The following is a 24,960-nucleotide window of genomic DNA, read 5'->3' as shown; positions in this document are numbered from 1 at the left end:
ACTCCAGACATAGAAATAATACATGCAAATGAATAGGATGAACATACTCAGAAGATCATAAGCTTTGTAATGATACCTTACAAGAGACCTTTTGCATGAAGCACATTCCAGTTACATTATATGTACACTCATTAGCATATTTCCATAAAACATATGGAGTGCAACGTCATATATCCCTTATGCATTTTAATACTAACATTATTCCCACCAATTCAGCTGTCATAATAACCACAAAATTTTAGATATGCTTTTAGAGTTCTAAACTCCAGTCTCAGGGATACAAAAGTCTGCTCTCACTCTACTTATTTTCTCATCTTTATATCTGTCAGTATATATTTGGTGATGGTGACTCCATTTACCACATAAAAACTCAAACTTTATCTGTTATGTAGGATGACTTTTTCTTTTCCTTTTATTTTATTTTATTATATAATTCTAAATTCACATCTGGAGGGATGATTTTCTAGGTATAATTTACTGCCCCATAATTATAAATCTTAATCTCTTCTAGTCTTTTCACTTACATATTTTACCTACATTTTAACCCTAACAGATTGAGAAATTTATGTTGTTGGGCGACATTCTATCTGCTTATTTTCCAAAATTCCTTGTATATTTGTCAAGTATTCTTATCTGCACTATTTTATCTGATTTTAGCCCAAAATGTCAGATCTAACATTAGAGAGAAGTTGGGTGAGGTAATATCATTTATTGGATCAAAATCTCAAAAGCTTGTCTTTCACCAACAGAACTTGTTTCAATAAAAGATATTACCTGATCCACCTTGTCTCTTTAATATCCTGGGACTAACTGTCCCAATCTCACTGCACACAGATCAAACATTTTCATTTTTAAATTGGCTGGATTTATTCAAATAGCTGCATTACACACAGCCATAAGCCTTTTTGTGCTACAAACTTCCTCTCTTTATATTACGCAGCCTGCTCTGACCCAGCTGAGCTTCATGATCAGTTAAGTCTGGCTAGCCCTCCAAGTGCAGCCTGCTATGTTAGTTGGCCTCTCAGGACCACATTAGCCCATTCAGAGCCTATATGAGGTGTATACCAAACCACAGTGACATAAAAGTTCCATATCTAGTTAGGAAGTATTTAGATGGAGTGTTGTAATTAAGACTATGAAGCACTGATAAGACCTCAACTGAGTATTGCATCCAGTTCTGGACACCACTTCAGGAAAGATGTGGAAAAAATGGAGAAAGTCCAGAGGAGAGCAACACACAATGATCAAAGGTCTAGAAAGTGTGACCTATGAGGAAAGATTGGAAAAACTGGGTTTGTTTAGTGTGGAGAAGAGAAGACTGATGACATAACAGTCTTCAAGTATGTAAAAGGGCTGTTATAAAGAGGAGGAAAATAAATAGTTCTCTTTAACCAATGAGGGCAGGAGAAGAAGACTTAAATTATAGTGAGGGAGATTTAGGTTAGACATTAGGAAAATTTTTCTAACTGAGGGTAGTTAAGCACTAGAACAAATTATCTAGGGAGGTTGTGGAATCTGTCATTGGAGGTTTTTAAAAACAGGTTAGACACCTGTCATGGATGGACTAGATAATACTTAGTCCTCCCTCAGTGAAGCGGATTGGACTAGATGATCTATTGAGGTCCCTTCCTGTCCTACATTTCTGTTCTATTTTCCTCGTTTTAGGGACTCAGCACTGAAACTCAGAGGGATAGATTCACAAAGAGGATTTAGGTGTTATAACTTCTAGGTGACCTGCAACCCAGTGGAATTCACAGCCTTGGGGGAGGTGCCCAGGCTCCCTGTGCATTGTATAAGGAGAGTCAGGTGCCTACGAAAGCATTTACAAAAGCCAGCAATCTGTGAGGGCAGCTGCCTAAACTAGCCAGCAATGAAATTAAGAGGAAAGGGGAGGAGGGGTTACAGATGTAGAGGCCTAAATGAAATGAGAGCCTGGGGAGAAATGCTGCTTTTCAATTGTGGCTCCACAAGGAACTTCTCATGGAGTTATGTCTGGTCAGCTCTTTGTTGCAAAAAAAAAAAAAAGAAGAGAGAGAGAGACCCCCATCCTGTTACAGCCAATAGCCCAGCAGTTAGGACACTCACCTGGGATATAGAAGACCTGTTTTCAAACTCCTGCTCTGCCTGATTGGGAGCAGAGATTTGAGTCTAAGGGTATGTCTTCACTACCCACTGGATCAGGGGGCAGTGATCGATCCAGCGGGGATCGATTTATCACGTCTAGTCTAGACACAGTAAATTATTCACGTAGCTGAAGTTGCGTAACTTAGATCGATTCCCCCCCCACACACTAGTGTAGACCAGGGCTAAGAGTTCCACACTCCAGATGACCTAGTCACCAGGTTATTCAGTACTCTGGGGTGGGCTGCTCCCAGCCTCTCCTGTGGCAACTGTTCCATTTTGTTTAGATAATTAAATAGTCATTGGTTCAGAGAAAGTGAGAGATTAACTCTGTAGCCCAGTGGGATGTGGAGAATCAGGTTCAAGTCCCTGCCCAATGAATATTTAATTGTTTATACAAAGTGGAACAGCTTCAGCAGGAGAGACTGAGAGAGACTCATCCCAGTGTACTTAATACACTAGTTCTTAGATCACTTCCCTGGGAGGTGAGAAACCCAGGATTAAGTTGCTGCTTCAAATCAAGCAAAGTAGGGATTCAAAATTGGCTCTCCTACATCTCAAGGGAGTGTGCTAACCACTGGGCCATTGGGTATTACTCAGAGCATGCCCCCTGGGCCCCAGAAATGAGATCGGTGGAGGAACACCTAGTCTGAGAATCCCACTGGGGTTTAGGCATGACCTAGGGCACCAAGCAGCTTGGGGGCATCAGGACTTAGCTTTGCACATGCCCACAGGCAGAGAATTAGTCACCTAGGGGACTTTAGGTGCTTACAAGGGTAAGCTGAGCAGTGGTTTTGTGAATGTCAGTGGAGTTGGTGTTAGATCCTTTTGTGAACGTAGCCCAGAGAGACTTTAAGCAGATGCTTAATTTTAAGCACATGAATAATCCTATCCCTGTTCAGCAAAGCACTTAAGCATGTGAGTGGCTCCATTAACTTAATTCTTGCAGCATCAAGTCCATAGAATGTATAAAAGGGGAAAAAAATCAGCCCTGCTATACAGAGACAGCACTCTTGTTGGCTCAAAGAGGTGTTGCACCATGTTAGGGGTCCAAGTGTGGTCCAATGAACCAAATATTTGGGAATTGATGAAAGTCATGTCACTGTAGAAGATGACGATGACTCATATCAGTGTTCTGATGTTCCTGACCCCTCTCTCTTTCTGTTTACCCATCTGTATAAATAGAATTCAGTGTAATTTTAAATCTTTTTGAAATGAAAGCTGCTAATGGAATTGAACAAATGGAATAAAAAAAGTGGCAATATGGTAAATTTTAGCTCCTTTTTGTATCAGAACAATAGCATTTAGTTTAAGCACAAAGTAAATTTGTGACTTTAATAAATGTCATGTGGCACTTTGTTATTATTCATAAAATTGACTTCACAAAGCTGACTCATAGTAGGCTCTGATAAATTATTAACATACATTATTGCCATCTTTGTTCATCTGTGTGTATGGAAAACACAGCAGGTAATCTACCAAAAGTCTTATTTGTGACAGTAAACCATTTCTGAGAATCTACACGATAATACTCTATCCTCATGTTCACTAACTCAACAATCTTTTCACCAAACATTTCTCCAAGCCTGATTTTATTTTAGCAAAAGCCCTTGTAGCCCATATAGATTCCCACATACAATGTATTTCAATAGAATGAAATAACCCCCATGCAGCCTCTTAAAGTGACATGTCACAGGTTAGCAAGTGATTTCCACATTGCCTGATGTGTAGTGACTGCCGCCGCTGCTGGATCAGATTTATTTCTACTCCAAACAGTATGTGGCAGCTGGGACGTGATTCCAGTTTGGACCTTTGGTGAAATTAAGGAGCCATTCTTCTAAGGTAAAAAATATATATATAACATTTTAATCTGAGAACTCCCAAAACAAAGAACTTGCAGCAGTAGCAGATGAGTGATTATGTAATGATTTATAGTGTAATCACTTATGAGGGACTTAAGGGTTTATGTTGCTGGCTTGGTATCAGCCAGCTGTTTTACACAGTATCCAACTTTTGTGAAACAAACCTTTTTTAGCTTTTTTCCTAAGAGTACTAATGTGCTTACTTCATCAAATAAATAGGATGAAATTTAGTACACAGAACAGAAAGCAGCAGGAGTCACCGTATGTTTGACTGCAGAGAAGAGTCTGGGAAAGAATATTTAATAGGATGTCCACTTAGGATACTCTAAACATCATTACTGGCACTTGTCCAGCTCAAAAAAAAAGAAAAAAAAAAGGAGGAGAAAGGAAGCTACCTACTGCTTATTTTAATTAGGTGAAATTATGTGGTTCAATAAAGCATGACAGCCTGCATAATGAGAGGAGAGACCCATGTTTATGAGAGAATTATTGATGACAAAAATGTTGGCAGAGTGCATGTTTTACTGTGACAGCTGAAAGCCATTTTATTATCTTTTCATTCATAATTTCCCACAAAGTGCTTCAGAGTGTAAACTGATAACACCATAGAAGTGTAGGGGGGAGGGGAGTAAAAGCTTATATATATATATATATATATAGCACAGGAATGAGCACGAAGCATTTTTGTTCTTCACTTCAGAAGAACTGAGTCTGGTTGACCCTATCACAGTACTCAGGGGGACAGTGTAAAGGCAGGTAAAGAGGGGCACTAGACTGTTATTTTATCCTGCCATCTGCTTCTCATATTTCTTTTTTTTTTTAAAGGTCAGCAACTAAACTTCAAATTGTATTGATCAGCACAATAAGCTCTAGTTTTTGGCACTAAATGGAAAAGTATTGGCTGCCTACAATCTAGCAGAGGGTTTAAATGTAGACCTTTATTAAAATAAGCTTTCTGTCTGCAATATTTTCTCCCTCCTCCTCTCCATACAATGTCATCACTTACTGTTCAGATCCTAAACAGAGACTATCTCAGCATGTTTAATGCTCAGCAACTTAGAGATGTGTATTTTCATGAGTGCTGTAAAAAAGAAATAAAAGGAAGCATCAATACACTGAGAAAACAAGATGACAGATCACTTCCAATTGGAATTGGTTTTAAAAAAGCCATTTTTTCCCACAGGACATCTTTTTAGAAAAATTGCTTTCCAACTCACTTTCAGTAAAAGAATTAGATTTCAGATTTTTGGAAAAAATACAGGAAAAATTCATCCAAACTGAAATTTCTCCACAAAAAAGTTTCATTTTGTTTGAGAAGCCATTTCTCAGAGAAATGTTTGGATGAAAAAATGTTGATTCCACTTTGGACATCCAGCTGCAACCAGCTGCAACCACTCTTCTGAACAACTAAAGAGTTAAATAGTTTGGCCCTGCTCTACTCCTGTCAAAGTGAATGGCAGTTATCATTTCGGTGGGAGCAGGAATGGATTCTAACATCTGTTTTGAACTATCTGAAATTTTATTGACTGTATTATAGTCAAATGCCGCTATTTACATAGGGAAGATGGGCAGTGTAATTGCTTGCATTTCATGAGTAACAGAAAAGAAAAAAAAAGGTGAAAAAAGAGAAAAGGAGAGACAGAGGAGGAGAATCAAACCTCTCCTTTTACTTCACCCTTTCATGAAGCTCAATATAACTACCTATCTTTGGTGCAAAGAGAGAGAGAGAAGAAAATGTAACTGAAACAATCCTAATATAGATTACTAAAGTGGTAGATTCTCAAATATGCTTGAATAATACTTCATGAAACTGGCCCAGGGGACACTATGCTACCTTCCCTCCTGCCTCAACCCTAGAGCAGCCAAGGGACAGCTCAGCTCTCGCCATAATTTAGAGCAGACTTTGAGTAAATCAGCAGTTTCAAGGCTGCTCTAAGTTAGGACAGCTTGTAACAGGTCCCAAAAGATTTCTGGGGATTCCTGGAGCATAGGAAATTCTGACCTCACCCCTTCCCTGTGAACATGGTGTTACAACAAACAAACAAAAAACAGAGAATGGGTCTTACATGGTCACCCACAATCAGTCCATCATTAGGAAAAACCCCCATTGACTTTGCTTGACTAAGGCTGATTAATGGCTATAAAATTTGGCCTCATATATTTAATACATTGGTTAAAATGTTCAAACCTAGATGCCCCAAGTTGGGTTCCTAAATTCAGTTAAGAGATACTCAGTGTCAGCATCTTTCATTGACTTCATTGGAGTTACACCCAATTTACACCAGTGGGACTGAGAGGCGTATCAGGCCCAATAACCACTAGCAGATTATGAAAGAAAAGATGTACACACATTATAGCTTCTGCTCAATTTGTACTTAATATTTAAAGCAAAATAACATTTTAACTCTGCTGAAGCTGGAAATAAGTTAAATTGTGTTAAATTTTCTTTACTCTTACCTTTATAGAGAGACACTGTAAACAGGGAGCTTTTGCCAAGGTGAGTGCTAGCATTACTAAATGATTTAAGATATTTTAAGGCTCTACTTTAATTCCTATTGACTGTAATGCTAATCACTAGCAAGGCCAGAGATGTTCAACTGCTGGCTCCATGAGGCTTCAACTGCTGACTTCGGATGGTTGTGTGCTTTACACCATATAAGACCTTTGCAAGCCATTACTCCCACACCTTTCTAGAATAAAGAAAGAAATCTGATGAGGTTCAATAAGGATAAGTGCAGGGTCCTGCACTTAGGACGGAAGAACCCAATGCACAGCTACAGACTAGGGACCGAATGGCTAGGCAGCAGTTCTGCAGAAAAGGACCTAGGGGTGACAGTGGACGAGAAGCTGGATATGAGCCAGCAGTGTGCCCTTGTTGCCAAGAAGGCCAATGGCATTTTGGGATGTATAAGTAGGGGCATAGCGAGCAGATCGAGGGACGTGATCGTCCCCCTCTATTCGACATTGGTGAGGCCTCATCTGGAGTACTGTGTCCAGTTTGGGGCCCCACACTACAAGAAGGATGTGGATAAATTGGAGAGAGTCCAGCGAAGGGCAACAAAAATGATTAGGGGTCTGGAACACATGAGTTATGAGGAGAGGCTGAGGGAACTGGGATTGTTTAGTCTGCAGAAAAGAAGAATGAGGGGGGATTTGATAGCTGCTTTCAACTACCTGAGAGGTAGTTCCAGAGAGGATGGTTCTAGACTATTCTCAGTGGTGGAAGAGGACAGGACAAGGAGTAATGGTCTCAAGTTGCAGTGGGGGAGGTTCAGGTTGGATATTAGGAAAAACTTTTTCACTAGTAGGGTGGTGAAACACTGGAATGCGTTGCCTAGGGAGGTGGTGGAATCTCCTTCCTTAGACGTTTTTAATGTCAGGCTTGACAAAGCCCTGGCTGGGATGATTTAATTGGGTATGGGTCCTGCTTTTGAGCAGGGGGTTGGACTAGATGACCTCCTGAGGTCCCTTCCAACCCTGATATTCTATGATAAAATGCCAACATGGTCAAAACTATGAAAACCCTCTTGTGATTCCAGAGAGGAAAGTGCTAAACAATGAGTTTCCAAACACTTAGCAGGTCTTCTGGGGAGGTGGTAGGGAGTGGCATGATGAAGGTAAAATAATTGCAGAGTCTAAATAATTCAGTTTTAATTTGGCTGATCTACTACTTCCTCATATCCCATTGTAGACATTACTTTCTCACTATGACCCCAGTACAGGCCAGAGATGAGGAAAGGTTCTTACTGGTTCAACAGACCTGCCACTGTTGAGTATCCTGCTGTCTCCCGCAGGGAGAGGTGTTCATTTGAGATTTTAGAGAACAAGAGCCTTTTCATAACCTCAATTACCACAAGGTCAATCTGTGACTGAGTGTTCGAGTGGTACTTAGATTGCCTGGTAAGCAGCTGTGGCCCAAGAGCTGTGCTGAAATCAAGTTAAACTGTCATCAATGTCTATCTGCTAATGACAGCAGGAGCAGAGATTCTTTTCTCATAATTGGCTTTTTGAGGAGCCAGAGATGGGATTTGACACTTGAACAAATAAAGCCTTGTCAGGATTAAACTTTCATTTGTAATTCATAAAAAACTTCTCTGTCTTTTCTATGTTCCTTTTCTTCCCATAGAACTTAAAAAAAAATAATAATAATTTGCTGGGCAATAGACTTAATAGGCTTTCAAAATGGCAAAAATATATTCATATATTTTACTATAAATATATATTACATTTTTGCAATAAATATATTTATGCTCTGCCATGAGATTCATGCATAAGAATTGAAAATTACTGAGAAGCTGATGGCAGTATGTCAATTGATTGAGAATCCTTCACTCCCTTCAACTTTTATTCTTTCAGTAAGGTCTTACTGTAGGTTAAAATACAGTATGAAAAACAGCATTACAGTGGAATGAATAAACTGATCCAGTTAGATTAAAAACCAATGATAGCTTGTCAATACCTAAATCAGAATGTTCCAAATCAAAGCCCAAACTAAACCAAATGTTTTAACTTAAGATCTACTGCATATCCATAGTAAAGAACTAAATGTGTTGTAGTCACAACTGTTTGAATGTTTGTGATGTATTATAAACATGTTTTATGCATTATGCAGACTCTTATCTTCCCTTGGAACTGTTAGTCCTTGCTGACAATTACTTAAGCCTGGCAAGTTTCTGGGGAACAGCCATTAATGCACAGAGTGGTATGCCATCATTATTTAATAAGTATTCTAGAAAGGAACTTTCTACCCAATTTACTTCTCTTTCTGAAATTTAGCTGCAAATGCTTTCTATTATTGACAAATCTGTGTTTATTGGGAAGATGAGTTTTGAATGGTAGGCTCTATATACTATTTTATATCTATTTGGTTTAAGCATACAGTTGTTACTCGAGCAAAACAACAAATGACCTCAAAGGGAGTTTCACTGTATCAGAACTACATAATCATCACTTGTAATTCTAGTCCTTTATTTCTCAGTTTCAGTGAGTGGGATTTTTATATGCAGTGGAATTCTGATAATAGGGCCAATGCTGCAAACGGTCCTTACATATTTACCTCTATCTTGAGCAGTGCCACTGAAGTCAATGAAACTAGCCCCGTGACAAGCAGCTGCAAAAATGTTTGCAAGGCCATAATGGACAGTTTTTTGCAACTCCCTTTTGGAGTGTTACAACCAAATGATCACTGTATACAAATTCATAAAACAATGAATTTCCAGAAATCGGGCATACAGCCGGAAGGAAAATCTTTACTTTAGGGTATGTCTACACAGCAAAAGCTTTGCATAGGCTAGCCTACCCAAACTAGCTTGCATCCAGCTTGCACAGGTAACCGTGGCAGTGAAGGCAGAGCAACATGGGCTTCAGCATAGGTAGTATAATCCTGGCAAAGACCCTGGCTATGTATTTGGCTCAATACCCCACGGTGGGTTAACTTCACTGCTCTGGTAGCTAGCTCAGGTAGGATAGCCCATACAAAGCTTTTGCTGTATAGACCCCTTGGAAGGACGGGCATTAGGTTAAGTCAGTCAAGTTATAATTGCTTACAAATGGTGTTTCCTTCAGCTGATTATTATTAAAATGCTGAAGAAAAGCCTTTCCAATCTGATGCTTACACCAGCAGTTCTCACTGGTCAGTGTGAGTGCCAGTGTGAAAGTGGCTTTTAGAATGTGCTGTAGGGTTTGAATTGTACACCCATCTGATCGCTCACAGCAGCGATCAGTGAAACAAAATCCCCTGGTATTCAATTAGGTGCTACAAGTTATTAAAAGACACTAGGCTGGTTTGTGACTTTTGCTACAGCCCTGAGTGGTGTGGGGGCTACAGGGCCTCCCTGTTCACAAGAAGCCTTCACGAGCTTGTGCCTCGGGCAGATTCACCATATGCAAGAAGCAGCCCTGGCAGAAGTTGTAAGAGGCGTGGGGAGATAAACCACCTGCGTCAGCCCATTCAAGGGGGGAGTTCTCTCCCCCAAAGCTTTGAGTGCCCTGTGCTCAGGGGCGGCAGAGTGCCGGAACGAGAAGCCATCTTCCTCACTCCTGTTCACTTGAGAAGTGGCTGCTGCTCCATGGCTGACGGGGGAGGGGGGGGGGCTCTTCCCCCAGCTCACACAATGATCTTAATGCACAGAGCGACTGCTCAGGCCATCTTCCCTACTCTGGGCATTTCACTTACCTCTTATTTTGATAAGAGATAAGTGAAATACCCAGAGTAGAGAGTTTAGAGTCATGTTTACTTTGATCATAAACTCTTTGGGGGCAGGGACTTTTTTGTGCCATGTTTTTACAGGGCCCAGCACAATGGTGTCCTGGCCTATGACTGGGGCTCCTAGGTGCTACTATAATACACAACATAAATAAATAACTATCTAAAAGTGGGTAAAATTTTTCTAAAAGGGTAGGGGGAATTCTCAAAGACAGACAAGAGAGTTTGACACCTGAGTACCATGGAGAGTTTTTAACAAGCTACAAACCACCTTATTAAATCAAACATTTATGCTATGTGAGTTATCTTATCAACAAATGAATTAAGTTTTCCCAGCATTGACAGTCAAAGGACTTAAGAATGTGAGCAAAAATTACAAATATCCCTTGTTCTTAAAGTGATACTATTGAGATCAATTTTCAAATATAGAAGTCTAATCTTAGACAACTAACTGCCTATTCAGGTGTTTAAATCCATATGTTAGATTCCTCAATGATAATTTAGGACCTTGATAGGATAATGATATCAATATTGACATAGGGTACAGGATGCAGAAAATTAACTCAATTTCAGGCTATATAACTTTCCCTTTAAAATCTCTGTAGGTGTGGTAGGGGGAAGATGTGTAGCATCCTGGCTCTGCTCCAACCCACCCGGTGTTCCCTTGGCCCTTCTTCTGCCTGCCACCACACCTACACAGAAATATGGGTTTATGGAGACTGCCTTCTGGGGAGGGGGAGACATTGCTGCAAAGGCAATGACCCCCTCTTTGTGGGCAGAATGGGCAGGTCTGCACCTTGATCACTAACATACTATCAGTTAGTACTATGTCTCTTTTCCTAACCTAAACACCTACCCAACTTACCTCAGTGTTTGTGTTGCTACATAAATACCCTTTAGCCAGTAGATTGGGCTTATGTACCCTAATCTTTACATGGCCTGCTTGCTGTCACTTACTCATACAATTCTGATCCAAGGGACCAAATTCTGTGCTGAATTATATGCCTATAACACTACTGAATTCAACAGAATTACTTCAGATTAGGCCAGATGTAACTCAATTGAATGTTGGTCCTTTTAGGTTTATTGGATGATAAATGGCCACCATGAGGAAAAAGGAACACTCCATTCCCATTGTCATTACATGACTATATGTAGTTTTACATGTAGATTACAAGCAATTTTTTTTTTTTGAGATATCACCAAAATTAGACAGGGGAAAAGATTTAAATATTATTTTACACAAGGTTTTTTGTTATTGATGTGTTTTGTTAGTCTTTCAGAAACAAAAGCTAGATTTCTCTCTTCTTTTTGACACATTTTGACAGAATGGAGAGATGCAGAAAAGACAACTGACACTGTAGAGTCAAATATACAGTAGTAATTTAAATTTAAAAGTGTGCTGATGACTATAAACAACTCACACTTTTCTTTCAGAGTTTATGAGATCAATAGAACCCCTTGAGTGAATTACTGCCTGATATTTAGATCTCAGTCATTCATCATTCTAGCTACTGCATTTAGCTTATTCTTTATTATTTTTAATATTTTACAATTTCTATTTTTTCAGACAGAAATATTGGAAAATCAGTAAGGTGCTTTTTTCTTGTATGCTCTTTTAAGATATTTGAATCCAGGGAGTACCAAAATAGCTCTAAATAAAGACATAAGAAATTCAGGAATATTTTAGCACATGCTTGCAGTTTCTCCCAAAGCTGTTTGGCTTTACTAATAGAAAAAGGAGAAAAAAAGGGATTTTTGGCTAACAATTTTTTTTTCCCAGAAGGCAGATTACACAGATGATTATTGCACTGGCACCTTGACTACACATTCGATAAAGTGCTTAGCACAGCCCATCTCTGTGCTGAGTATACTGAAAAACAAATGGAACCCCTGGGCATTGCTGAGAATACTGAAGGACACCTGATACCATTCATCATTTATCTTCTTCAGTGTCAAAACTTCGTGAAACTTGGTGATACTTGGTGAAACACACAAAAAAAGAAAGCCAGATAGGAAACTGATAATTGTCAAGGTCAAATGGAGACATTCTCCTTTAAAGCTGTCAGCAAAAATTGTATTTGCAAGTTCACTTTAAGAAACTATATTTTAACTTTTTTAAAGCCTAACTACCTCACTGGAATTACAGCTTTAGCTATCCGTGCTGAAGGCGAACTACAGGTAAGAGATGGCCAGCAGGATCCATTTATTCGAGTTGTGAGTGTGGTACCTGCTATTTTCCTGAATTGTCCTTGGAAGTAGGACATCAGCACCATTTTTTATTTTGATGAAGGCTGCTCTATAAACAAAGTCAGAGCTGCTGTTGACCAGACAGTAGTGTACTGTGAGAAACCCCAAAAATGTCAGACTTGATTCTGTAGTCAATGTTGCATTCCCTAACCTGCCGATGCTCCAATGGTCACCAATTCTTGTAAAAAATGAGAATAGGATTAAAAGAAAAATCTCCTTCCATCTGTTGACATTTCTCCCAGTTACCAAACAGTAGATTTTGAGACAGAAGTGTGTAAATCTCCCTCTTCAGTTCGAATAGGACATAACTGCAGTTTCTCAAATAGTGCTGTCTGGTAAGCATGAGTAAACATTAATTTTTAAATAGCAACTACTATAGTTGCAGTATTACAATGTTTGACAAGGTGGCATATTGCTCTAGACATTTTCGTAGCCCTAAAGAAAAGTATTACCTTTGATAATATACAGTGTCTCCACACCACTCTTCCTGGCATTTTGAATAGTTTACATTCACAACTAGTCTATGGCTACTCTGTAGTCAAAGGACTCAAATCCAGTCCCCAATTCTTTTTAAAGTCATTCCCATGGTAATTAACGAATCAGGTAATTTTGAATTCCATAATGGCAGATGAATGGATAGCCTCGGAATTGGAAGACTGGTGTTCAATTCCCTACTATTCCACAGACTTCCTGGGTGATCTCGGGCAAGTCACTTAGGCCCAGGTTGTCAAAGGTATTTAGACCTTGCTCGGTTCAGTATTGCAACACTTAACTGGCTCCTAACTCGTATTTTCAGAAGTTACTTAGGCATTTAGAAGCCTATGTCTCATTGAAACTGAGTCTGCCTTTGAAAATCCCATGCTTAGTTCAGTGCCGTTCTGAAGTTTGCCAGCTGTTTGGTGACCAATATGAAGAGAGTTGGTTGTTTCAGCTGAGTTCCCAGTAGCTGGGTAGCTGTCCAGAGCACAAGAAATCACAACTGACATTAATGAGTGGTCACAATAGAGAGACCAAGGGCTGAATAGTAATGATACAAATCTAGACTCTTCCTCTTGCTGGAAGACTGGTGAGTTAAGCTTTCTCTATCAGTCCAAGACATTGCTGGGTTATTAAATTAACATACAGGTAAAATACTCAGTGAGGAGACCCACAAACTAACATACAGTGCATAATCTATTTCTATAACTGTATTTTCCCCATTATTTTAATAGCCAAATAGGACATATGGTCACATTCTGAACTCATTTGTAGTGGGGCAAAGCTAAAGCTACACTGTTGTAATTCTAGAGTACAATGTCATTATTTTCTGTTTATACCAGCGTAACAGCAATTGGAAAATATATTGTAATAGCGCCTAAGTTTTAAACTGAAATTTACTTCAGGGGACAAATAAGAGTAGAGTTGTCTACCTCATTCCAGAATGGATTGAATAAATTTATACTACTTTACTTTCACAGAGCTGTTCATTGTTAAAAGCAAATTCACTTGTGGGTGCTTCTATAAGGCTGCCCAGTTCATAGCCCATTTAAAACAGAACCACTGCTGATAGCTATAATTAGTTTCATAACAACTCTTCCTGCTGCTGCTCTGTAAATGAGACTGCCAATCCAACTTTTATAGCAGGCATGTCACTAATTAGCACAGCCCAGACCACGTCCAAGGATGTCATAATGAAAGTATAACAATTGAGGAACTGAGGTCATTTTTCCAGCAGAATCTTGGAGACATTCCATTTGTAATCTGCATTTAAAGGTCAATTTGAGAAGAAATAATTGTACTTTGTTTTAGTCCATCTGGATTGGGCTGTAAATATGCCTTTCAGTTTTACAACGTTAAGGGTTGGGGACAGTACTCAATGTCAGTATAATGTTCAAGAAGTCCTATCTGGGTGATTAACCTGGGAACATTCATCAGTTCCAATGTCCTGGTTTTGTCTTTCTAATCTTCCAAAGATTTATTCTTAAATGTAAGAAAAATGTCTATATCTCAGATCTTGGCAGCTAGACCAGGATCTGAATTCTTAATAGGGTATAAAATTTAGTTCCAGGGCAGCATATTTTTCCTTTGTGGCCAGTCATAACATATGTAATAAGTTTGTTAGCAGGGGAGAGGGAAAGGGAAGAGAACAAATCTATATATTCCTTTGGTATGAAGTCTTTTTATTGGTTCTTCAGCAATAGGAATCATTGTATTTTGCTAATCTTCTGTCTTGCTTTATATTTGCTGGGTTTTACATAGTGTTTGAAAAGTATCTGACATTTCTAGCTGTTTCTATTTCTGGTTTAAATGTTCACATACCCATTAACTTCCTTCTTTCTCTTCCAGTCTAAATTAATTTAGAATGAGAGCTAGCAATTTTAGCCCATGCAAGCACAGTATCAAGGCTGAGCAAGGCTATTGGACTAAAGTGTCTAGCTCATTCCCAAAATCTTCACTTTCCAGTTTCAAGTGTTCTTCAGCCAGCCACATACTAGCCATTAGTACCCAGAGGGCAACTGGTCACTCTTTAAGAAATTATTTAACAGAAAATGCCTGAAGTAGAAATAAAGTCATGTTGATGTCCCCTTTTACAGCCCCACCCTCCCCCGCATACCCTACTCTGCATGCTATTTCAGCTAAGGACAACCAGAAATTTGTATTTAAAACCAAGAAGAAATATAGGTCACCAGGTGCTGGGAAACACCTGGTACTTAAAGGCCTGATGCAGAGCCCCCTGAAATCACAGGCAGGCTTTCTATGGATGACAGTGGGTTTTGGATCCTTAAACAGGTCCTTAAACTGCAGGACTGTTGACTGCCATGCCTTTTTCTACCAGCCAAACCTTCTGAAAGTATAGGAGCTGTTTTTCTTGCCACTCTTGTCTCTGAAAACAATGTTAGTTCCCGAATGACATTGTAGTTTTGCAAAATGCTAGTAGAATGGCACTGTGACTGGCACTGACATTCTCAGAACTGCTACCAAATGGAGTATGTCACATATTCCCATTCTGCTGTCTCGATGCAAGTAGCTTTTTGGTGTGTTTCTTTATAAACACTAAGTAATGCCAAATCCTTCTATCCGAGAATCATGTGCAGCTCCCATACAACTCCATTTGGAAGAAAACTTCTTTTCATCTTTCTAGGTGGCTAGAAATGGTAGAATAGAGATGGTATGCTTTTAATTTCCTTGGGCAAGTTCTACCAGGATGCATCTACAGTCAACTTCCGCTGTAACTCAGTGTAACCCTTCTGCCCATCAGAGTTGGCAGCAACAAGGGCCGGGTTCAATATCTAGGGGATCCATTCCAATAACACAATGCAAACCAGCTGGAGCCCCCACCCAGTGACCTGGGACAAATATATACCAACCCCGCTGGGCGCCTCCAAGAGGCAATACTTCCCCTCTTGCAAGCACATAGTCTGAGTGTAGCAAAAAGCCTTTTAATAACAGAGAAAAACAATGTGGCATTATGCTGGGGAAACACCACCAACAGGATTCATAACACAACCCATGAGCAAAAACCCACCCCAAGCAAATTGGGGCATGCCCTTTCCCTTTGGTTCTTGAGTCCAGCAACCCCAAATCACCCAAAGTCCCAAAAGTCAAATGACCCAAAAGTCTCTGTCCCTGGTCAGGGCAGCCCCAGAGTTCGAAAGTTTATCTGCAGAGCTTTACCTCCCAACCTGGGTGGAGATGGGGGGAGGGGGGTAGAGAGAGGTAAGGGGCACCTTACATGATCTGAAGCTGACTGCCCCGCAGCTCCATAGGCCTCCGCTCCGCTCCACCAGCTGCCCCACGAACTGCTTCGCTCAGCGGCCCACAAGCTGCTCCCACCATCCCACGAACTGCTCCACTCTGCGTCCCACAAGCAGCTCCTGCCGTCCTATGAACTGCTCCACCAGCCTGTCCACAAGGCACACCAGCCATCCCGCCAACTGCTCCACCATATATCTTCAGGCTCCCCCACTACTTAACACAACACTCAGTAATTTCAGCTCTTAGTCAGTTCAGCTCTTTGGTGAATTCAGCTTGTAGTAGGGGAGCCTCAGTGCTGGTGCACCATTAGCCCAAAGTGAGCTCAGCAGCCTGTAACTAGACTCCTAATGGAATCAAAATTAGCTCTAGATATTCCACAGTGAAGAGAGAAGAAAGTGCAATTAGCATGTAAGGCCCTCACCAAGGGGCCCATGCCACCAAGTATTAATACTTGTCCCCAGCCTCTCTCTATTCAGAGTTTTGGAACCCATGACCCTTGCCTAGCAAGTGCTACTTAGTTGATGATGAGTCCCTCCATCATAACGAAAGGCCAAGTACAGTTCCAAGCACAGTTCCCATAATCAGGGTAATAACAATTTATTCTTCCTGCCCAATAACAGAGACACTGGGGATCCCACAGCAGCCAAAGTGACCATTTGGGCAGCTATGGCCTCATTCTAGGCGGGGTGGGTGTGCCTATGCAAATGAGATCGGCCCCTGAAGTTCTTTTCCACAAGTTGCCACACCTCACCACCAGATGTCAGGGTGGAGCTCATCCTAACACTGCTTACATCAATAAGATCTCTACAAGCATATCTGAATTTGACCCCTGGGTATGAACAGCATATAGTCTTCATTAACACTTTCCCAGAAATCTAGCAAAATCAGATGGAGAAGTTTTCTTTATTCATTTGTAATATCTGTCTGTACACAATCATCTAGACCTCACACATATATTTTTGGTCAGTTTAAAAAAAAATTACTACCATGCAACTAATGCACCTGTTGTGACAAAGGAAACAAAAAAGGAATAGGAAAACTATCCTTGTATAGAAATATTGTTCAGAACGGCCCTTATATACTAGGTGACATGCTTAGAAATACTTGTGGATGAAAGGCACTATAAAAATGCAAGGTTATCATTAATGCAATTAATAACTGAACTAGAACATCAACACATACTTGTACTCCATGTACACCTTTACATGCATAATTTATAGGTTTAAAGACGTAGGACTGACAAAGTGAGCATTTTGGTTGCACACACCAAACAAACACCATCTACTTTCATTCACTGCAACCCTAACTAATTTTCCTGGGACTGCCATTACGATGAGGTGCTATTATATTTCCTGATTCTAGGGCCACTGACATAGGGGTCATTCTCTTTAATCATGGAAAGTGTGGGGCGTGGTTCCCACCTGGAGAGAGAAAGGAAATAGAATTCCTGTCATCCCAGATTGTTTAAACATGTTGCTGTTACAGCAACACTATTGACAAGCAGCAGCTGTGGAGAGAGCTTGTATTATTTCTGTCTCTTCAGAAATATTCCTGCAAGGCCAATTATGATTTGCTAGAACTAAAAATATGGTAAACCAGATTGATCATGCTTACCATAAAAGAACTGTCTTATATGTGTAGTAGGCATTTTACTTTAAAAAAACTCACAATTTTAGGTTATATTTTTTTCCCCCAGACATGAGGAATTCTTGCCAGAATAAGAATCTCACTCACAATTACAAATATATATTTGAATAACTCAGCTTCTTTAATGAGACTTAGAGAAAAAATATATACTGCTTGTGTAAAAGCAGATGTGTACTGTACCAACCCATGGGCTAGCACATATTTGCATACAGAAATTGCATTCATCATAGAGAAAGAGAAACTAGGGGAATTCTTGTAAGTTAGCGGTAGATGCAATGCAGGTTGAAGCAATGAGTGGCAAAGTACAGCTGATACTGTGAACTCAATCTGAGATAAACTAAGCATATTCTATTCATCTGCTGAAGTCAGCTACTCAGAAAAGTGATGAGCATGTTATAAAAGAGAATGTTAAAACATTCATTGATTTTAGTGAGAGCAGGATTAGGTTCCATACTTGGTTATATGGTAAAGCAGATGCTGTTACTGTAGGCTCTCAAATGAATTGTTCTGGTTTGGTACCTTAAGCTTTCTGCTTCATTGTTTCAGTGATTCTTAAAAGAAACATTTTTTTTTTTTTAAATCAGGGTATGTTCTGGAACTCCACTTCTAAAGACAAAAGAATTTTTTTCTGAAAAATGTCAGGAAAAGAGAGAAATGACTAACTGTAATGTACCTGAAGTCTTGCTTTATAGGGGCTCAGTTAGAGGTATGTGACACTATGTATGTAATATTGGTTGACATAGGGTTTTACTGGGTCTGAGCTAAACTTCATGCTCTGAATACAACCAGGTGAATTTAAATATTTTCATGTTATGAGAGTCCCCTAAAAGTATATTCTCAATGGTGACACCCTCACTATGCTGTTCTGTTCACATTTCCTTTCTCAAAACCCACCCCTGGTCAGATAATCTACCAGTCTGATGCTCACCAGCTCCATTATATTAGACAATGATTTAGAGAAGCATTGTTTTCCTTCCCAGGGTCAGAAAGTGCCAGATCTGCGTTATTCTCAACACCTCCTGGCTGAGAAAGCTTAAGAAGCGACTCAAGAAGCATCTAGCTCAGAACACAAAAATGAACCTGAATCTCTGACAGAGCAAGTAGCCCAGAGCACTAACCACAGAGTCACAATGCCATTCCATAGCTGATAATGGTAAGGAAACATGCCAAACAGTTTCTTTCTTTGTTTTGCTTAGGAATGTTTCAATACCTTGAGAAATATACAGTAGCATGAGTAGGAGGAATAAGGAGATTTTTCCATTGAACATTTATACCAACTAGGCACGACATAGCAAGTGCTGGATGCTTGATTTACCCAAAAACTATACACAGATAGCCCTTTCAAAATATACTACACAGTATTTTCCTCTTTTTAGGATTATTGTGTGGATTTAAAAAAGCAAGCAAGCTGGTGAGCAGGGAACATTATTGTAAGAGTAACACCTCTGGTGGGCAAGAGAAGGGATGTAACCTCTTTCAGGCATAGTCAGCATCCCTCCACAACCACAAATGTTTTTATTTGCTTTCAGCTTCATATAGCTGGATTATTTTACCACAGTTTATTTTGTTGTTGTTGCTGAAAAGTGCAGGAAATGCCAGCATGAGAATGGCCTTTTCCGGTGAGGTTTTTGGACACAAGCTGTGCTGTAAATCATGGCAACTGGCTTCAGAAAGTGACAAGAGAAGTTCAAAGCAAGAGGATGGTTCAGGGGATCAGACTGGTGACAGCAAAGCACATGAGATTTGTTTTTTCAACAAATACAATTATTGAATTTCAAAATATGGTGAATTATTGCTTCAGCAGTACTGAGGGTGCCTACAGTTAGGCCTGGTCTACACTAGGAGTTGAAGTCTAATTTAGCAGTGTTAAATAGATTTAACCCTGCACCCACATGATGAAGCCCTTTTTTTCAACGTAAAGGGCTCTTAAAAGCAATTTCTTTACTCCACCCCCGACAAGGGGATTAACGCTGAAATTGGCCTTGCTGGGTCGAATTTGGGGTAGTGTGGACGCAATTTGACGGTATTGGCCTCTGGGAGCTATCCCAGAGTGCTCCATCATGACCTCTCTGGACTGCACTCTCAACTCAGATGCACTGGCCAGGTAGACAGGTAAAGGCTCGCGAACTTTGAATCTCATTTCCTGTTTGGCCAGCGTGGCAAGCTGCAGGTGAGTGCAGAGCTCATCAGCAGAGGTGACCATGATGGAGTCCCAGAATCTCAAAAGAGCTCCATCATGGACAGAATGAGAGGTATGGGATCTGATCGCTGTATGGGGAGAGGAATCCGTGCTATCAGAACTCCGTTCCAGTTTTCAAAATGCCAAAACATTTGTCAAGATCTCCCAGGGCATGAAGGACAGAGGCCATAACAGGGACCCGAAGCAGTGCTGCGTGAAACTTAAGGACCTGAGGCAAGCCTACCAGAGAGGCAAATGGCTGCTCCGGGTCAGAGCCCCAAACATGCCGCTTCTTTGATGAGCTGCATGCCATTTTAGGGGCTTCAGCCACCACTACCCTAACCGTATGCTTTGACTCCATCAGTGGAGAGGGAGGCAACATGGAAGCAGGTTTTGGGGACAGGGAAGATGATGATGATTGATGATAGCTCACAGCAAGCAAGCAGAGAAACTGGTTTTCCCAACAACCAGGAACTGTTTCTCACCCTGGACCTGGAGCCAGTATCCCCTGAACCCATCCAAGGCTGCCTCCTGGATCTGCCAGGTGGAGAAGGGACCTCTGGTGAGTGTACCTCTTTAAATAGTATACATGGTTTAAAAGCAAGAGTGTTTAATGATTAATTTTCCCTGGCATTCACAGCCAGTACAGCTACTGGAAAAGACTGTTAATGCGTCTGGGTTATGGAGCAGAAATCCTCCAGGGACATCTCCATAAAGCTCTTCTGGATGTACTCCCAAAGCCTTTGCAAAAGGTTTCTGGGGAGAGCAGCCTAATTCCGTCCACCATGGTAGGACACTTGAGCATGCCAGGCCAGTAGCACATAGTGGGGAAACATTGCAGAACAAAGCATTGCAGAGTATGTTTGCTGGCTTTCAAACAACATCCGTTCTTTATCTCTCTGTTATTCTCAGGAGAGTGATATCATTCATGGTCACCTGGTTGAAATAGGGTGTTTTTCTTAAGGGGACATTCAGAAGTGTCTGTTCCTGCTGGGCTGTTTGCCTGTGGCTGAACAAAAATGTTCCCTGCTGTTAGCCATGCAGTGGGGGGAGGGCCTAGCCACGCGGTGGGGGGAGGCAAAATGCGACCTTGTAACGAAAACACATGTGCCATGTATGTAATGTTAACAGCAAGGTTTACCGTGAAAGAGTGTACCCATTGTTCTATAAAATGTGTCTTTTTAAATACCACTGTCCCTTTTTTTTCTCCACCAGCTGCATGTGTTTCAAGGATCACAGGATCTTCTCCTTCCCAGAGACTAGCAAAGATTAGAAGGCAAAAAGAACGCACTTGTGATGAAATGTTTTCTGAGCTCATGCTGTCCTCCCACACTGACAGAGCACAGATGAATGTGTGGAGGCAGACAATGTCAGAGAGCAGGGAAGCACAACATGAATGCAAGGAGAGGTGGCGGGCTGAAGAGAGGGCTGAAGATGATAGGTGGCAGGATTCAATGCTGAGGCTGCTGGAGGATCAAACTAATATGCTCCAGCGTATAGTTGAGCTCAGGAAAGGCAGCTGCAGCACAGACCGCCGCTACAGAGCCTGTGAAACGAACCGCCCTCCTCCCCAAGTTCCATAGCCTCCTCACCGAGATGCCCAAGAACGTGGTGGGGAGGCCTCCGGCCACCCAGCCACTCCACCCCAGAGAATTGTCCAAGCAACAGAAGGCTGGCATTCAATAAGTTTTAAATTTTTTAAGTTAAGTTTTAAAGTACAGTGTGGCCTTGTCCTTCCCTCCTTCCCCACCCTTCCCGGCCTTGGCAGTTATCTCCCTGTTTGTGTGATGAATTAATAAAGAATGCATGAATGTGAAGCAACAATGACTTTATTGCCTCTGCAAGCGGTGATTGAACAGGGGAGGGGAGGGTGGTTAGCTTACAGAGAAGTAGAGTGAACCAAGGACGGGGGGGTTTCATCAAGGAGAAACAAACAGAACTTTCACACTGTAGCCTGGCCAGTCATGAAACTGGTTTTCAAAGCTTCTCTGATGCACACCGCGCCCTCCTGTGCTCTTCTAACTGCCCTGATGTCTGGCTGCGTGTAACCAGCAGCCAGGCGATTTGCCTCAACCTCCCCCCCCCAATAAATGTCTCCCCCTTACTCTCACAGATATTGTGGAGCGCACAGCAAGCAGTAATAACAGTGGGAATATTGGTTTCGCTGAGGTCTAACCAAGTCAGTAAACTGTGCCAGCGTGCTTTTAAACATCCAAATGCACCTTCTACCACCATTCTGCACTTGCTCAGCCTGTAGCTGAACAGCTCCTGACTACTGTCCAGTCTGCCTGTGTATGGCTTCATGAGCCATGGCATTAAGGGGTAGGCTGGGTCCCCAAGGATAACTATAGGCATTTCAACATCCCCAACAGTTATTTTCTGGTCTGGGAATAAAGTCCCTTCCTGCAGCTTTTGAAACAGAACAGCTTTCCTGAAGATGCAAGCGTCATGTACCTTTCCCGGCCGTCCCACGTTGATGTTGGTGAAATGTCCCTTGTGATCCACCAGTGCTTGCAGCACTATTAAAAAGTACCCCTTGCCGTTTATGTACTCGCCAGCTTGGTGCTCCAGTGCCAAGATAGGGATATGGGTTCCATCTATTGCCCCACCACAGTTAGGGAATCCCATTGCAGCAAAGCCATCCACTATGACCTGCATATTTCCCAGGGTCACTACCCTTGATATCAGCAGATTTTTGATTGCGTTGGCTACTTGCATCACAGCAGCCCCCACAGTAGATTTGCCCACTCCAAATTGATTCCCGACTGACCGGTAGCTGTCTGGTGTTGTAAGCTTCCACAGGGCTATCGCCACTCGCTTCTCAACTGTGAGGGCTGCTCTCATCTTGGTATTCTTGCACCTAAAGACAGGGAAAGCAAGTCACAAAGTTCTATGAAAGTGCCCTTATGCATGCGAAAGTTTCGCAGCCACTGGGAATCGTCCCAGAGCTGCAACACTATGTGATCCCACCAGTCTGTGCTTGTTTCCCGGGCCCAGAATTGGCATTTCATGGCATGAACCTGCCCCATTAGCACCATGATGCCCACATTGCCAGGGCCCTTGCTTTGAGCGAAGTCTGTGTCCATGTCCTCATCACTCTCGTCACCACGCTGACGTCGCCTACTCGCCCGGTTTCGCTTTGGCAGGTTCTGGTGATGCATATACTGCGGGATAATGCACGTGGTGTTTAATGTGCTCCTAATTGCCAAAGTGATCTGAGCGGGCTCCATGCTTGCCGTGGTATGGCGTCTGCAAGGAAAAAAGGTGTGAAACGATTTTCTGCCGTTGCTCTGATGGAGGGGGGCAACTGATGACATGGCTTACAGGGTTGGCTTACAGGGAATTAAAATCAACAAAGAGGGGGCTTTACATCATGGAGAAACAAAAACAACTGTCATACAGAATGGCCCCCTCAAGGATTGAATTCAAAACCCTGAGTTTAGCAGGCCAATGCTCAACCCACTGAGCTATCCCTCTCCCCGCTGTGCCAGGCAGGACTGAATTTCCATTAAAGTTTTCAAGGTGCCCTTGACAGATCTCACCAAAATGATTGTCGGCCATTGATTTCACGGAGGGAGGGATAAAAGGAGGGGGGAGCAAATGAATAGAAAATAAATCCAGTCTATTTCTTGTTTTGATCCACTCCATCTATCTTTTACATCTTAGGCTGGCAGCAGACTGTGCAATAGGACTACTAGCCATCCTCATTTCCTGCTTGCTTGCCAGAAGACAGTGCAATACAACTGCCGGCAGGACTAAAGAGAATGACCTGGTTCAGTCACTCCTATTTATGTCCCTGTGCTCATGTCTGCCCAGGCGCTCCTGACCGACATCACCCAGACAGCCAAGAGCACCTAGGACATGATGACGATGGTTATCAGGCCTATTGCACCGTCTGCTGCCTCAAGGCAATGAGCTACTGCTGTGTAGCAATGCAATACTGTGTCTGCCAGCACCCAGGAGACGTACGGTGACAGTGAGCTGAGCGGGCTCCATGCTTGCCATGGTATGGCATCTGCACAGGTAACCCAGGAAAAAAGGTGCAAAACGAATGTCTGCCATTGCTTTCATAGAGGGAGGGTGGGCCTGATGACTTGTACCCAAAACCACCCGCAACAATGTTTTTTGCCCCATCAGGCATTGGGATCTCAACCTAGAATTCCAATGGGTGGCGGAGACTGCGGGAACTGTGGGATAGCTACCCACAGTGCAACATTTCGGAAGTTGACGCTAGCCTTGGTATTGTGGAAGCACTCCGCCAAGTGAATGCACTTAATGCACTTAGAGCATTTTGTGTGGGGACACACACAATCCACTATATAAAAAAGATGTCTAAAAAACCGACTTCTATAAATTCGACCTAATTTTGTAGTGTAGACATACCATTAGAATGGACAAATGAAGGAGGAAAACACAGTCAGAATGATGAGACTCCTCACAAGAGGCACAATGGGCAAGATCCAGAACTAATGTACATCAGCATAACGCCATTGATGCATTCCAGCTGAAGTTATAGCCAAAAAATCCTGGGCTACATTGTCAATAGCCCTGCATGGCTGTATAAAGGACCCAATAACTCCACCCCCTCCCCCACACACCTTGCACAGGTGCAACCACAATCTTGGCTTCCATTTCTTGTGCATAAAGACCAGCGGTGGGTAGCACCACCAGACCCCTAAAGAGGAGGCCTGGCCTTGCCATTTTACATAGCAGACAGAAAAGCAGCGCAAGGGAGAAATGCTGCACCTGTACAAAGGGTTCAGAGTAGCAGCCGTGTTAGTCTGTATCCACAAATAGAAAAGGAGGACTTGTGGCACCTTAGAGACTAACCAATTTATTTGAGCATAAGCTTTCGTGAGCTGCAAAAGCTTATGCTCAAATAAATTGGTTAGTCTCTAAGGTGCCACAAGTACTCCTTTTCTTTGTACGAAGGGTGTCAGCTCCCATAGTGGCAGTACCAC

At 41.7% G+C, this 24,960-nt stretch overlaps 1 long non-coding RNA gene across 2 annotated transcripts in view; it reads left to right on the top strand.

The window, feature by feature from the left end:
- The window catches only part of LOC142069843 (uncharacterized), a 42,712-nt gene extending 20,913 nt beyond the window's left edge, over positions 1 to 21,799 (top strand). Inside the window, exons 1-4 of one of the 2 annotated variants that reach the window (XR_012665811.1) lie at positions 3,828 to 3,963; positions 18,801 to 18,973; positions 19,405 to 20,561; positions 21,215 to 21,799. This is a non-coding gene — a long non-coding RNA (uncharacterized LOC142069843). Of the gene's footprint in view, positions 1 to 3,827; positions 3,964 to 18,800; positions 18,974 to 19,404; positions 20,562 to 21,214 lie in introns of those variants that run through there. The other variant, XR_012665816.1, reaches the window with a different exon arrangement.
- Positions 21,800 to 24,960: the final 3,161 nt, after the last annotated feature.

The sequence above is a fragment of the Caretta caretta genome, chromosome 1 (assembly GCF_965140235.1).
Source record: "Caretta caretta isolate rCarCar2 chromosome 1, rCarCar1.hap1, whole genome shotgun sequence".
Classification (NCBI taxonomy): domain Eukaryota; kingdom Metazoa; phylum Chordata; order Testudines; family Cheloniidae; genus Caretta; species Caretta caretta.
Note: the sequence above shows the minus strand (reverse complement) of the source record. Positions and strands in the feature narration are given on the sequence as shown.